This window comes from Neofelis nebulosa, chromosome 7 (genome assembly GCF_028018385.1).
Source record: "Neofelis nebulosa isolate mNeoNeb1 chromosome 7, mNeoNeb1.pri, whole genome shotgun sequence".
In the NCBI taxonomy this organism is placed as follows: Eukaryota; Metazoa; Chordata; class Mammalia; order Carnivora; family Felidae; genus Neofelis; species Neofelis nebulosa.
Genome location: NC_080788.1, coordinates 74137050 through 74152727, shown reverse-complemented (window position 1 = coordinate 74152727; position 15678 = coordinate 74137050). Strand labels below are relative to the sequence as shown.

Below are 15678 nucleotides of genomic sequence, written 5' to 3'. Positions count from 1 at the left end.
GACAGTCGTTACCTTCTGTTGTTTTTCTTCATGGAGAGCAAAAATGTTCAGGAGTGTGTCAGGAAATATTTAGGTTAGACGCAACAAGGGATGTCCTTCTGTAGGAGACCAAGTAGCTGCTCCGCCTTGATTGTCTTCAAGAGCTCATAGATGCTCTCTGTCTAGCATGGTGGAGGCCGTGTATGGGGGCAAGATAGCTCTTCTTTTGATTGGAGAGAGGAGGCCACAGAACGTTTCCTCAAACAGACCTGGAGGTAGCTGCAACTCATGTGACTGAATGGAGTAAGCAGGATGGTGCCTAGCTGCCCTGAAAAGAGTGGGCAAGCACCAGGCAACGACGCAGATTAGGTTCTGCCTCAGTGGACCTGCCGGGGCCCCCAGGTTCCCTCTCTGGATCAGCCTCTGCCTTGCATCTCACCCAGAACAGTTCCAGGAGAATGCTGAGCATGAGGCAGGGAGGTGCCCTGGAGTTGGAGATATGAAGAGTACATACCAAACGGGCACTCACAGAAGCATGGGACTTTCCAAGGGAAACAATCTGCATGACATTGGTCAGGCAAAGTGCCCTGACAGTAAAAAGTCGTTCATGCAAAACATTAGTTGGTGCTGGCTATATTCAGAGCCATACCGATTACACTCAGGCTACGGAATGGTTTCCAGGGTGCCATGCACAGAACACCCAGGAGTACAGGTTCTGGATTCTGACCTGGATTTAAATCCCGACTCTCCTATTAACTCACTGTGGAACTTTGGAAGCAAGTGCCTTATTAGTCACTATGCCTCAGACCCCTGGGTGGACTGGGTATCCTAATAACAGCACCTACTTCCTAGGATTAGAGAGAACACCTATAAAGTGCTTGGGATGTCACATAGTCAGGGCTCAGTCAGTGTCAACTGTTATTATTCAGCATGGCCGTGTTGGGTCCTCTTTGACAAGCCCGACACTCCTCATTTCCCAACAACTCGGCTACCTGAAACAGACCCCAAGTTCCCGCAGGGCTGAGAAGCAGCTATTCTTAGATTTTCCTGGTCACCCAACTGGAGGGGTTTCCAGACTCTCAGGAGCTTCTTGCCTCTCTAGCCTCATCAGAACACCAAATTCTCAGGTGAGAGGACTCTGACCCTTGCTGTTGGGTTCTGCGGGTGATGGGGCAAGGGAATCATTCTATGGAAATGGACTTAGAGTCTCTCTTCCTGTTCTTTTCCTCTTGAGCTAAAGGTGTAACTGTGGCTGATAAGATTCATTTAGCTCAAGCACAGACAGTCTGGTGGGTCTGCTGGATTAACTTTCATCTACATTCCAGAGTAACATCCCTACGTGTCCCAAGGACTTGGTATAAGCCTTTTTGGGGAGACTTGGTGACTCAGTGCGCATCTAGTACAGGCCTGGTGTATTTGGATTGTTTCCTGGTTTCTATGGAATTTTGAAACTTGGAATCCCAAGTACTGATCCACCGAGGGAAGTTTTCCCCTCTCTGGAGAGAGGTTGTGGGGCTTCTCCAGAGCCTCATTACAACACTGTGGTAACAAGGCCCCAGCCACTTCAAGTCCCTCGGTTGTTGATTGCTCTAATTTTAAACTGGGAAGTGTAACAAGTAAATAAATAAATAAATAAATAAATAAATAAATAAATAAACAAATAAATAAAATTGGAAGTGTAGGAGCACCTGGCTGGCTCAGTTGGTGGAGCACGTGACTCTTGATCTCAGGGTCGTGAGTTAAAGCCCCACACTGAGCGCAGAAACCACTTTTAAGAACTTGGGGTAAAATAAGTCAGTCAGAAAAGAAAAACACCATATGGCTTCACTCATATGGGGAATTTAAGAAACAAAACAAATGAACAAAGGAGAGGAAAAAAAAGAGAGGCAAACCAAGAAACAGACTCTTAACTGTAGAGAACAAACTGATAGTTACCAGAGGGGAGGTGGGCAGGGCGATGGGTTAAGTGGGAGATGGGCATTAGGGAGGGCACTTGTGATGAGCACTGGGTGTCATAGGTAAGTGATGGATCACTGAATGCTACTCCTGAAAGCAATAATGCACTGTATGTTAACTAGCTGGAATTTAAATTAAAACTTGGGGAAAAAAACAAACAAACCCTGGAGATTTGCCCTTTTCTCTTCCAATTGCAAAGCATAGTAGCTTTGGAAAAGTTTAATGAGTCTGGTTGAGGGAGTGAGGGGAAAATGGCAGGCAAGCTGTTTCCAAGGGCGGGATGGGTGGGTTATGACCATGGGCATTGTGTGGCTATGGTGCGTGGGTGTGGACCATGCTCTGGGAGCTGCAGGATAATTCCTCCTCTGTCCCTTTCTTAGGAGTCTCTGCCTGCCCCTTGGTCACTTCATTCCCCAGGCCCATTGAACTTGCTCTAGTCGTGGTGGCCTTCTTGTTCTTCAGCCACACCCACTCACATCCATCTCAGGGCTTGGGCCCCACCCCTTGTGACATCTGCTCACTGTCACCTCTTTAGATGGTCAGCCCTTTAGACAGGGCTTTCCCTGTCTATCTTATGTATAGTAGATCCCTCCTTGTCATTCTCTGTCCCCTTCCGCTGCTTATTTACTTTTTATTCATGGCACTACCTGATATTTTATTTACGTATTTATTTTTGTCTGTCTTTCTACTGGATGGAAAACTATGACAACAGGGACTGGCCTATATGCTGCTGTATCCCCTAGGCTTAGAACAGTGCTTGACATAGAGTAGGTGATGAATAAATATATTTTTTTTATAAAAGTGAGAAAACAACATACCTCTTGCCCAGAGGAGTCTTTGCATGGAGCAGAATAGTTGTGGGGTGCGGCCAGAAGGGGAGACATGAACACTATCTGCAGCATTTTGCAGGGTTTTGGGCATAAGATATAGGGGTGCCTTTTGAGAAGGCGACGTGAGGCATGAGAAAACCAAAGGTAAATCACTTAGGCTAATTCGTGTCCTAAGGGATGATTGGTCTCTCTCTTAGAACTAGCACCAGTTAACTCAAGATGTCCTCAGCACCTCTGGTTGCTCCACTGAGACCAGTTTAATATGTTCTCATCCCTGGGCCTCAAGAATGGGACCTAAAGTGATAAGAAATGTGGAGGATGGATACTCGAGAATATAGACCTGTTTCCAGCCAGACAAGGCCATTCCTTGTTCAATTGGTTTTTTTTAACGTTTATTCATTTTTGAGAGATCATGAGTGGGGAAGGGGCAGAGAGAGGGAGACACAGAATCTGAAGCAGGCTCCAGGCTCCATGCTGTCAGCACAGAGCCTGACACGGGGCTTGAACTCATGAACTACGAGATCATGACCTGAACCGAAGTCAAACGCTCAACCAACTGAGCCTCCCAGGCACCCCTGGACCATTCCTTGTTCAAAGCGTACCTAACAGAAGTTCTCTCCCCACTCCTCCCACTTTCCAATTACTACTTTCTCTTCAAGACCTAGTTTAAATTCACTTGTGCAACCTTCCCAGCCATGGGGAAGAACAACTTTCCCTTCCTCTGAACTCCTTTAAGTCTTACTACTCATACATTCATGATGTTTTTAGCTATGAACAAATGGGGCAACTCAAGTCATTAACTCTGAAGTCTTTTTCTTTGGCTTCTCAGATCTTTAAATGCCACCCTTCTCTTGGGTGCTTAAAATCACAAGCCTGGATCCTGATGAGCAACCTGAAAATTCAGTAGCTTACTGGATCCCCTCCCACATGATTCCCAGAGGATGCTCCCATTTTCTGCCAAACTCTGCTGGTTCTGCAGTTGGCCGGTCTTCCGGCCATCCTGTGACCACCTCCTCCAACTGCTACTCTTTTCCCAGACCTCCAAACCCACGTGCAAACAAAGGCCCCTCTGTTATCTGTCCAAATACATCAGAGACAAGCTGTAGCACCTACCAAAACTTCATGGAAAGCTTTGGGATAATAGGAGGAAATTCTAATGTAGAAAAGGGGTGTGGAGTGGGGGGAGGATGGATTCAATAGAGCAAGATACAAACAACAAGAGGAGATTATTATTCTTGGAGTCCACCGGCCACAAATCTACACAGGTGTTTTTTATTATGTTTCTTTTACACTATCCTCATCCCTCATTCTGGTGCCATGTTGCTACAGAATCTACTTTCAGCCACGTAATGCCCTCCCCATACCTCTCTCTGCTCCATTCATTCCTGGGTGCAGGATCCTGATCCCTGAAGCCCAGGGAGAAGTGAAAACCCCATCTGGGCCCAAGGACACCTTCTGTTCTGTAGACATGGATTTCTTTCCCCAGTGTAAGCCATCTCAATGTCATGAGGAACAGTGTAGCTCAGCATGGTTTTAAACCATTGAGGACATTATTTAAGCTTTACTGCCATAAAGCCATTGAAGTGTTTTCCCCAGACAAGCTAACAAACACAGTCTAGTCCCCAACTGAATTAGAAAATTACTGGTAATTTAAAAATAACTTGCCCTAGCTTCTGGTCATTAGATTTAAAAAAAAAAAATATTGTGGTTCAAGCTCATTAGAACACTCTGATACGTTTTTCCCCCTTTAAATGTGTTTCATATCTTGTAGAAATAAGCAGAATAGTATAGCATCTAGGAAGAGAGTGGTGGTATCACCCAAGAGACGGCCCAAGGAGATCTGTCCTTCCCCCTTTTTAGAACATTTTTTTAATGTTCATTCATTTTTGAAAGAGAGAGAGAGAGAGAGACAGAGAGAGAGAGAGAGAGAGAGACAGAGAGACAGAGAGAGAGAGAGACAGCGTGAGCAGGAGAGGGGCAGAGAGAGGAAGACACAGAATCTGAAGCAGACTCCAGGCTCTGAGCTGGCAGCACAGAACCCAACTCAGAGCTTGAGCTCATGAACTGTGAGATCATGACCTGAGCCTAGGTCGGATGCCCAACCGCCTGAGCCATCCAGGTGCCCCTGTCTTTCCTTTTTGAAGCCCTAAAGTGTTTCTGGGGGTGGGTGGTTCATGTTTGAGAGGGAGTCACACTAACAAAAATGTACTTAAATAACGAACATTTCAGAATGACATTTTATTAATCTCTGTCAGAAATAGGACTAGGAGGCCAGAAATGCTCTGTCCAGTGCATTCACTCCCCCTGCCCTTTTCCTTGTCTAAACCACTCGCTGAGATCTCTTTCACCCCTCATAACAGAGAAGAGTGTTCTTCCATCCCCAGTCTGTGTGCGTTTAGTCTGGAAAAGTCTCAGGAAACAGCCAGTACCTTAGAAAGAGATCAAAATATGCTGCCCATCAGGGAGTAGACAGTGGTCTGCCTACCAGATGAGCCCAAAGTCATCCAAAATTTCAGGAGCAGTCACCTCCTGGATAAAACTATCCTTCCTGGGGCTGAGCCCCTGGGAACCACGAGTCGACGGCCATGATGAGATGTACTTCCCTCCTCTACCGCCAGGGGCCTGCCATGAGCTGGTAAGGAAGGGAGTCAGGAGCACAGCAAAAGGTTAGAGACACTGAAGAGGTGCTGTAAGTACTTGGGTACTTGACAAGAGCTCAGAAATGAAGGAAATGGATGGTCCCAAATCACTGGTTTTTAACCGTTTTGAGTCACAAATCCATTTGAGAATTTCCTTTTCCCCTTTTACCCATTTCCCCTTGCGATCTATATAGATGCACTAGTTTGCATGTAATTTAAGGGATTTCCCAGAACACCCTGAAGTTCATCTATGAACCTTCTGCTCTAGACTATTAACTCTTGGAGGGCAAGGACTGGGCTTGTCCTCGGATGTGTGTTCAGTGCCTGCTAAAAGTGCCTGACATACAGGCGGTGTCAATAAATGTTTGTTGAGTGGTAAAGAATGGAAGCAAACCTGCACTTGCCCGTCAAAGGCCAGTCTGGGCTGTGCAAATGCCAGTGGCATCAGCACCTCAAGAGGCTTTTGTAGTGACTCCCTGTCCCTATTCTTGCTATGAAAGCCGGGGCTGATGGAGGGTGAGCCTTTTGCTTCTCTACCCTCTGATCCTGACCTAGTCTGGTGATCTGAGACATGTAGAGTCAATGGTGGTTGCAGGAAAGAGGTGAGAAGTGAGTCTTTCGAGTGTTCTCACAGTGCTACCCAGTTTTTACCATTTATTCTAAATACTTCTCTGAAGCCAATCTGAAGTTATTTATGCTTGCTGCATTTACCCAACACCTTAGGGTCTATTGTGTTGGAGGAGGGTGCTTGATAGATGTTGAAGTCTTTGAAGCTAAATGAGCATCTGGGGGGCCTGGGTGGCTCAGTCGGTTAAGCATCTGACTCGATTTCAGCTCAGGTCATGATCTTACAATTTGTGAGATTGAGCCCCGTGTGGGACTCTGTGCTGACAGTGAAAAACCTGCTTGGGATTTTCTCTCTGCCCACCCCCTCAAAAATAACCATTAAAAAAAATTAGCATCAGGGGCGCCTGGGTGGCTCAGTCGGTTGGGCGTCCGACTTCGGCTCAGGTCACGATCTCACCGTCTGTGAGTTCGAGCCCCGCGTCGGGCTCTGTGCTGACAGCTCAGAGCCTGGAGCCTGTTTCAGATTCTATGTCTCCCTCTTCCTATGACCCTCCCCTGTTCATGCTCTCTCTCTCTGTCTGTCTCAAAGATAAATAAATGTTAAAAAAAAAAAAATTAAAAAAAAAAAAAAATTAGCATCAGAGTTCCAGTCCCTTTTCGCCTCTAGGAGAGTTCTCAAATTTATATACACACTGATTTATGTAAACAGATATGAGGGGGCACTTTTTGCCTCTATTTGTTGCAGAATTCAAGGCACTAGTGTAAGTGGGTGCTCTGAGAAATGGGCTCAGGGGGCATGCCAATGGTGCCAGGCTGGTGATGGATGCTCTCTGCTCTTCCCAGCTGCACTGGAACCCCAACTCCTACCTGGCCAAAATATGTGGCTAGTCCAGCTTAGTGGTAGACATTTTGCTGTGGTTATTTTTTTATAATTGCTCAATGACTTTTTCTCTGGTTCTCGTTCTTCATAACCTTTTCATATATTGGAACTACTGACACTCCTACCATCTTGGATTTTTCCTCCCCTGCTTGCTAACCCTGCATAATTCTGTTTCTGCTGCTTTGCTTTCTGACTACTCTTCTTGTTCCCTGTGGTGACACCTTCTTCTGCCTTTTAACTGAAGGCCCTCACTGAGGTTCCATTTTTTTTTTTTTTCCCTTCTCTACATAAGCTTCCCCAGAGTATATGGTTTCAGATTCACTTGCTTGCTCCCTTACTCCTACTCACTCACTATGGAGTCTCTCATGTCTCTGATATATTACCAGGATTAGGGAATACCAACATTAATAAAATCTGCCTTCAGGGAGTCATATAACTGAGATCCTGGCTCTTTCTGCATGCATCCCAATGCTCATTGCTTTCTAGTGAAAGACTCTAAGTTATTTAAGCATGCTTAATTTAAATCTCATATCTTCCATGAATCCTTTGCCTGCACTTCCCAACTTTTACTGGTTTTCTTTCTATAAACTCATCAGGAGAGTTGGCTTTTATTCCTTCAATACTTTGTTACCTTAGGTGACTCTTGACTTGTGTTGGGCTTGTGTGTAGAATGAGGGAGCTTGTAACACTAGGACCCTTTCATCTCCAAACTTCTATGGTTTGATGATCACATACAATTGGAGGGAGGTGGTGGCTAATATAAAACAGCAATTATATAGTGAACCTAATGCGTTAAAAAACAAACAAACAGGGGCGCCTGGGTGGCGCAGTCGGTTAAGCGTCCGACTTCAGCCAGGTCACGATCTCGCAGTCCGTGAGTTCGAGCCCCGCGTCGGGCTCTGGGCTGATGGCTCGGAGCCTGGAGCCTGTTTCCGATTCTGTGTCTCCCTCTCTCTCTGCCCCTCCCCGTTCATGCTCTGTCTCTCTCTGTCCCAAAAATAAATAAAAAATGTTGAAAAAAAAAATTAAAAAAAAAAAAAAAAACAAACAAACATAAGTAGCATCCTCCTGCCAGTTCATCATAGAATTGTTTCTTTGGTCTGGAAAATATTTGCCTTTGTCACTTATTATAGTTAGCTTAGTTGTCAGAACCATTAACATGCTCAAGTATAGGAAAAGCAGGCATGCGAGTGGCTGGAGTTTAAGCAGGATAAAGTGGCAGCCTGAAACTTTCTGGAAGGATTATCCTCATATAGATAATGTTGTAAAACCATTGACCTTAACAATAATTTGTGCCTTACTCTATAAATTTATGAATGTAATTCATGTTAAATAAATTTCTGTAGAGTAAGAATTCTGCTTTGGATTTAAAAAAAATCACTTTTGGCTGAAAAAGTGATATTGTTTCCTCAGTCATCATACTTTGAATTTAAAAAACAGAGGCCCACTTAAGCTAGATGACTAAGGGCGTGCATGTGTGTGTGTGTGTGTGTGTGTGTGTGTGCAGGTGTGTGTGTATGGCAATGAAGATAAGTCACAAATAGCATGGTTGATTTCCTCAAATATAAGGTTGAGCAAAGATGTCCAACACAAAATAATACATGCTTTATTATTCAATTTATATGAATTTCAAAGAGAAGCAAAACTAACCCATGGTGTTAGAAATCAGGAGGAGGGTTACCTTTGGGATGGGGGAGGCAGCTTGAAAGGGACATCTGGGGTGCTAGTCCCATTTTATCTCTTGATCTGGGTGGTGATTACATGAGAGTACTCACCTTATGGTAATTCACTGAGCCTATGCTATATATGTGTTACATTTAAATAAAAAAATATTTAAAGCGCTCAAGTTTTACATTGTGGATTCCTGATTCCAAGTGCAAGAAAAGTATGTCTAAAGAGGGACAACCCAATTTAGGCTTCAGCAAGAAGGACAAGAGCTGGGCTCTGGAAATGAGGTGCCTGAACACTTTCCCAATGGTAAGACACATGGGGGCACAGGACCAGTTTGGGGCAGAGTGAAGATAATGGCTAGATTGAAGTAAATGATGTGTACGGAGTGTGTAAGGTGGGAGCTAAGGTTGGGGGGTAAGTTTTGGAGAGACTAGGCATGGGGTTCTTGAGTGCCAGGCTCAGCAGCTTGGATTTTTTTCTTTTGGAGAGTGGAAAATCACTGAAGATTTGGTACTTTGATAGCAATACTTCAGGATGTTAGGGAGGAGGGTATTGGGTAACATAGAGTGGCAGTTGGACTCAACTGTTATAATGGCACTGGAGAGGGGGCAGATGGAGGACAGTGCACTGGAAGATTCTCTGAGATATGTCCGGTGGTATTAATCTTGTGCCTACTCTAGTTCTTGCTAGTGTAGACATGTTTGGGTTTGCTTTCTTTCCTAAGTGGGCTTCAGGGGCATTAGGTTCAGGTAATGGCAGTTCAGAAACAGCTTTGTAAATTGTGCCCCCAAGGACCCCCCACAATTGGATCCTTCTCAGAAAGTGCATGCTCTTACCTGAACCGAACTTGCCCCACTTTCTCCCAGTGGGGTCTAAGCACGGGACCCAAATATGAGACTTTCCCATAGGATTGCCCCTTTTGGTACTGAGAATGCAGAGCCTGTTTGTGGGAGTAGAAACCTCAGCATGACAGTGCCCAAGCCTGGGCTGCCCTGTGCACGGGACATGCTGAGGGCTGGCCAGTCTGCCTCATTTAGGCTAATGTGAGTATTGCCGAGTCCCCTCTGTGAGAGTTGTTCTGAGTATTGCCGACCCCTCTGTAGAATGCAGATGGTGGAAGACAGGGTCGATTCCTTATCCCAGGAATCCTAGGCAAGCAAGGTTGAGCAAAATTCCCATGTAGAGATGTAGCTTCTCTTTGTCTTTATTTGCAGTAACTGAGTAACCCACCCAGGTGCCCTTAGCTTTTTAAATATAAATTTTGACATGTGCCAAAGAATAAATTTAACATGGTAAACACGCAGGCCTAAAATGGTGTGTCATTTAGATCCAGTCCCCAAACCAGGGCTTGATACGTAATCTAATTGCAATTTCAACCTCCCCCAGAAACATAGTCTTAACCTATCATTCAGGAATTTTTCCATCAGCGCCAATGAGTCTGCCCTGTGAGTCTTCTCCATGGCTCTAAGGAAGACGAGGTAATCTGTATTGATAAGACCCCTTGCTTTTCCCCCATCAAGAAAAGTTGCCTTGCCTGGAACAATCCTTTTCTTTTGCTAATAACTTTCTTTCCCTACCTTTCTTCTATAAAAACCTTCCATTTTGTGCATCTCCTCAGACCCCTTCTTGTTGCCAAATTCATGAATTGTGTATTAAAGACAATCAGATCTTTAAAATTTACTCAGTTGTGGGGTGCCTGGGTGGCTCAGTCACTTAAGCGGCCAACTTTGGCTCAGGTCATGATCTCACGGCTTGTGGGTTTGAGTCCCCCGTTGGGCTCTGTGCTGACAGCTCAGAGCCTGGAATCTGCTTCAGATTCCGTGTCTCCCTCTCTCTCTCTCTGCCCCTCCCCTGCTCATGCTGTGTCTCACTTTCTCAAAAATAAATAAACGTTAAAAAAATGTTTTTAAAAAATAGCAAGTAGATTGGAGGGAAAAAATGGAGGATCCAAAATAGATCCCATTATGTGTGAAAGTTTCTCAAAAATAAATAAACAAAAAATAGTTTTAAAAAATTTTACTCAGTTGATAAAAAAGTAAATAAATAAAAATAAAATCTACTCAGTTGAATATTTGTTATTTAACAAAATACATACTGGAGTCTAAATTATAAAGCTTTCTAATATACTGAGTCCCAATGAACCCACTACCTGAATCCCAAACTGAGAATTACTCATGTGGGTTCCTCCCCTAGTGTATGCCCTGCCTCCCACCCCGGAGATAACCACTGTTCAGAATTTTGTGTTTATTATGACCATTCTGGGCTGACCATTCTGGGCTGACTGCTGCAGGGGTTGTAGCTTGGTTTCCTTGCCTGGTTGCTTCAGAGTTTGTGGGCCAGATTCTACCGTCGTATGTGGTCTGGCTATTGGCCATTTCTATATTCAGTGTCTCTGTTCTTACAGCATTGCAAGTTCCTGTAACATTTTACAACTTAAGTTGATGGGCAATCCTCCCAAAGCTGACACCCATATCCTGTGGGTAACAGATGATGAAAGGTGAGCTCAGGTAAGTGGAATTTAGTTGGGGGTTAGCAGGCCAGGAGTGGGAATTGTAGAAACTGAGGCGGCCTCGCATGTACCGAAGAGCCTGCTCCCTCTAAGTGGACTCAAGCTCCAAGATTTAGACCCTTTGGCTGGGAGGGCCTGCCCAGGGCACCCCTGGCACTAGAGGCAGCTTACTGTTGCAATGCATCTCAGAGCAGTTAAGGCTCTGAGGCCCACGAGATTAGAGACAGAACAGGTGTCTGGGGTCAGATTAGTGGAGAGAAGGAAGGTAGGGCCCTCTGCTTCCCTGTAGGGCACTGAGAGGGCCTCAGAATTATGTCCCCTCTGTGGAAAGTTTCACCTAAAACATCTGGACGTTCATGAGCTGTCAGTTGTCTTTCTTTCCTAGCTCCAGAAACTCTTTAAAACACTGACCAAAAGTTTCTGGGTTTGGATTTAAAAATAGCAAACACATTTCTAAGTCCCCACTGGGAACTTTTAGCCAAGCACTTACATTCTCAGCTCACTGAAAAACCTTTCTTTTAGGCCTGTTCATTCTTCGTGGGTTTAGTGTGCTAGTCTGTCTTCCCCAAGAAGAGAAGTGCCACTGAGGGCAGAAAACGTGGTGTTACAGGTTTCTGGGTCCCTGGCCCTTTTTCTCCAGGAACCTACATTAGGGTTTCTCACACTAGATATGTCCAATAGATGTTTATCTAATATTATTTTTTTTAAACATTTATTTATTTATTTTGAGAAAGAGAGAGAGAGAGAGAGACAGCATGAGCACACAAGTAGGGAAGGGGCAGAGAGAGAGGGAGAGAGAATCCCAAGCAGGCTCCATGTTGTCAGCACAGAGTCTGATGCCAGGCTTGATCCCTCAGACGGTGAGATCATGACAGGAGCCAAGATCAAGAGTTGGGTGCTTAACTGACCACCCAGGCACCACCCAGGTGGTGCCTGGGAGCCACCCAGGCAACCCAAGAGATGGTTTTTCTGCGTGAAAACTTTGCTTCAGTCAGTCTATATTTACTTTCACTTTTGCACTCATTCCATTTCTTTCTTTTCTTTTTTTTAAAAATTTTTTTTAATGTTTTTATTTATTTTTGCGACAGAGAGAGACAGAACATGAGCAGGGGAGGGCCAGAGAGAGAGGGAGACACAGAATCGGAAGCAGGCTCCAGGCTCTGAGCTGTCAGCACAGAGCCCAATGCGGGGCTCGAACCCACAGACTGTGAGATCATGACCTGAGCCGAAGTTGGACGCTTAACCGACGAGCCACCCAGGCACCCCTCTTTTCTTTTTTTTAAGTAAGCTCTAGGCCCAACATGGGGCTTGAACTCATTACCTTGAGATCAAGAGTCTCCTGCTCTACCGACTGAGCCAGTCTGGTACTCTATACATTCATTCCACTTCTAAGACCCAATGGGAAGTAGGTTTTCCCCTTCCTCAAATGACAGAACCTTAAAAATGGCCTGCCATCTGGTCCCAGAAAGCCTGGGGATTGGAGAAGTGTGTCCAAGTGGCCCCCAGCAGTGCTCTCCATTCATTGATGTGACATCCTTTTCCTAAGGTATTCCCACTGCCCTCATTTGCCTTGGGCCTCCATGAATCCTCCTCCCAGCCCCAGAGGGCTGCTCCAGGCTGCAGCAGACAGAGCCTGGGGAGCTCCCAGGCCTCCAAAGATGTATGAGCCCATCTGATCACTTGGCAGCTGTTGGGGAAATATAATTAAAAACCAAGTTCCCTGCCAACCCAAATAGCCTCTCCACAAAGGTAGAAGAGAAAGAAAACGACTTGACTATTAAGTAAGGATGAAACCAGAATGTGATTTTTTTTTAAGTTCACTTATTTATTTTTGAGAGAGAGAGAGGCAGAGAGAGAGAGAGGGAGAGAGAGAGAATCCCAAGCAGGCTCCACACTGTCAGAGCAGAGCCCGACCTCAGGAACCACCGTGAGATCATGACCTGAGCCAGAATCAAGAGTTGGACACTTAACTTACCGAGCTACCCAGGCGTCCCGAAACCTTAACGTGATTGAAGGAGGACCTCTGCTGCCTCCATTTTGACCTCAAATTTCTAGTTGGGTTTGTCTTTTCAGCCTGTCTCTTGGCTCGAGTGGAAGACCCTGAGGGCAAAGCAACCCCTGATGGGAACAGAAACCACCCTCTCAAGTAACTAGACTGCCCTGAGCCACAAGTCACAGCCAGTGATTGACTCTGAGACAGTGATTGATTTGACCTTCACTGCCCACCTGCAAGTATCCACCCACCTTTGCCTCAGGTTTTCCTTATATAAACCTGGAATTCTTTTTGGCACTTTGGAGATAGTCTTTGAAACGCTAATCAACTGTCTTTCCAGTGTTGGCCGGATGGTAATAAGTCCTTGTTTTACCTTCACTGGTCTCTCTGCCTTTGAATTTTTTCAGCAGCAAGTGGCTGAACCTAGTCTGTTTGGTGGCCCCTGAGTCAGGGGCTCTCACACCCTTGAGCCCTGGCTACTTGATGAATATCCCAGGCAATCCTCTAAAGAGACTGTGAAGACAGAAATAAATCCCACCCTTTTATATAGCCCAGTAGGTTCAACGAATTGCACATTTTGTCAAGATAAAGAATGAGTGGGGAGCCTGGGCGGCTCAGTTGGTTAAGCTTCTAGCTTCGGTTCAGGTCATGATCTCACGGTTCATGGGTTCGAGCCCTGCATCAGGCTCTGTGCTGACAGCTCCGAGCCTGGACCCTCCTTCGGAATCTGTGTCTCCTTCTCTCTTTGCCCCTCCCCCACTCATGCTCTGTCTCTGTCTGTCTCAAAAATAAATAAACATTAAAAAAAAAAGATAAAGAATGAGTCCTCAAGAGAACTTGACAGCTCCATTTGTCACGCATAGTTCATCCTAAATTCACTTGGTAATTGGGGTGACCATCTGTTAGCTAACTGGCTTTAGAAGAGGTAGTTTGGGAGTGAAGGAGATGGGGTGCTGACTTTCTTGAAGATTACACTTCAAGGAGACGGTTTCCAGGTCATTAAGAAAGACATTACGGGTGGGGTGCCTGGATGGCTCAGTTGGTTGGGTGGCTGACTCTTGATTTCAGCTTAGGTCATGGTCTCATGGTTTGTGGGTTTGAGCCCCACATTGCGCTCTGTGCTCACTGCGCGGAGCATGCTTCGGATCCGTCTCCCTCTCTCTGGCCTTCTCCTGCTCGTGCTCTCTCTCTCTCTCTCTCAAAAATAAATAAATGTCAAAAATTAAAAAAGGCATCATGGGTTACAAAACTGGCCAGAGGCTCATTTAGATTTTTAGAAGATTTGTATTATATATTTCAAAGAGACAGAGAAAGAAGTTACACGTCTTTTTATTTTTTTATTTTTTTATTTATTTTTTTTTTTTTCAACGTTTTTTTATTTATTTTTTTTGGGACAGAGAGAGACAGAGCATGAACGGGGGAGGGGCAGAGAGAGAGGGAGACACAGAATCGGAAACAGGCTCCAGGCTCCGAGCCATCAGCCCAGAGCCTGACGCGGGGCTCGAACTCACGGACCGTGAGATCGTGACCTGGCTGAAGTCGGACGCTTAACCGACTGCGCCACCCAGGCGCCCCTGTTACACGTCTTTTTAAAGTAAATGTCTAAGAAAAGGGAGAAGGGAGAAGTCTCTTGGTTGATTTTCAGCAGGGAAAATTAAGCCTCTTCCTTTTTTTTTTTTTTTTTTTTTTTTTTGCATTTGTCTTTACATAGCCAGCCCAGGGAGCCCAGTCCACAGTGCTCTCTGCTTCTCTGCTTTGTCAACCCTAGGTATGTATTTGTGCTAGACCTTGTGTAAAACAAGGCAAGCAGACCTGCTTCCGGCCTCAAGGAGCTCACCCCTGAAACCAACAACACGAATATAAGTCAAAATTAGGATCACCTTTGACTGGAGAGCTTTTTTGTCTTTAATCATAAAAGTACACACTCGTTGCCAAATTTCAGCCAGTGGAAAAGTGTATAAAGGGAAACATGAGAGTCTCACCAGCCAATTCCACTCTGTAGCAGCAAAAATTGTTAAACATATTTTATGTTTATGGGACATACCCATAGTTATTCACACACAAGTAGCTTTTATTTTACAAAAATGGAATGGTGTTACATGAACTGTCCACAACTTGATATTTTAAAATATCTTTGCATGTCAGTACCTATAAAACTACATAATATATTTTTATTTTTTTCCATAATATAATTTTAGATGTCACTTTTATAGCCAATGGACACTGAGATTCATAAATGGTTCTAACATTTATTGGCATAAATTTTGACTATTAGGATTCATGGCTCCTAGTATATGCCCATTTTATTTATTTTATTTTATTAAAATTTTTTGTTAATGTTTATTATTTTTGAGGGAGGGAGAGAGAATGTGAGCAGGGGAGGAGCAGAGAGGGAGGGAAACAGAATCAGAGGCAGGCTCCAGGCTCTGAGCTGTCAGCACAGAGTCTGACACAGGGCTCGAACTCACAGACCATGAGATCATGACCTGAGCTGAAGTCGGACGTTTAACTGACTCAGCCACCCAGGAGTCCCAATTTTATTTTATATTTTAGAGATTTTATTTTTTAAGTAATCTCTATACCCAACATGGGACTCTTGGGACTACACAACTCATAACCCTGAAAGCAAGAATCACATGCACCCCACATGCCCA

General features: G+C 44.8%; 1 long non-coding RNA gene across 2 annotated transcripts; it reads left to right on the top strand.

Annotated features, from left to right (window-relative positions):
- The first annotated feature begins 750 nt into the window (after positions 1–750).
- Positions 751–14903, top strand: LOC131516933 (uncharacterized). 2 transcript variants are annotated; one of them, XR_009264296.1, is made up of 3 exons: positions 751–1106; positions 10927–11029; positions 14736–14903. It is a non-coding gene; the product is annotated as an uncharacterized LOC131516933 (long non-coding RNA). The 2 variants fall into 2 exon arrangements; XR_009264297.1 differs by lacking the exon at positions 14736–14903 and adding an exon at positions 13105–13402.
- The last annotated feature ends 775 nt before the right edge of the window (positions 14904–15678 follow it).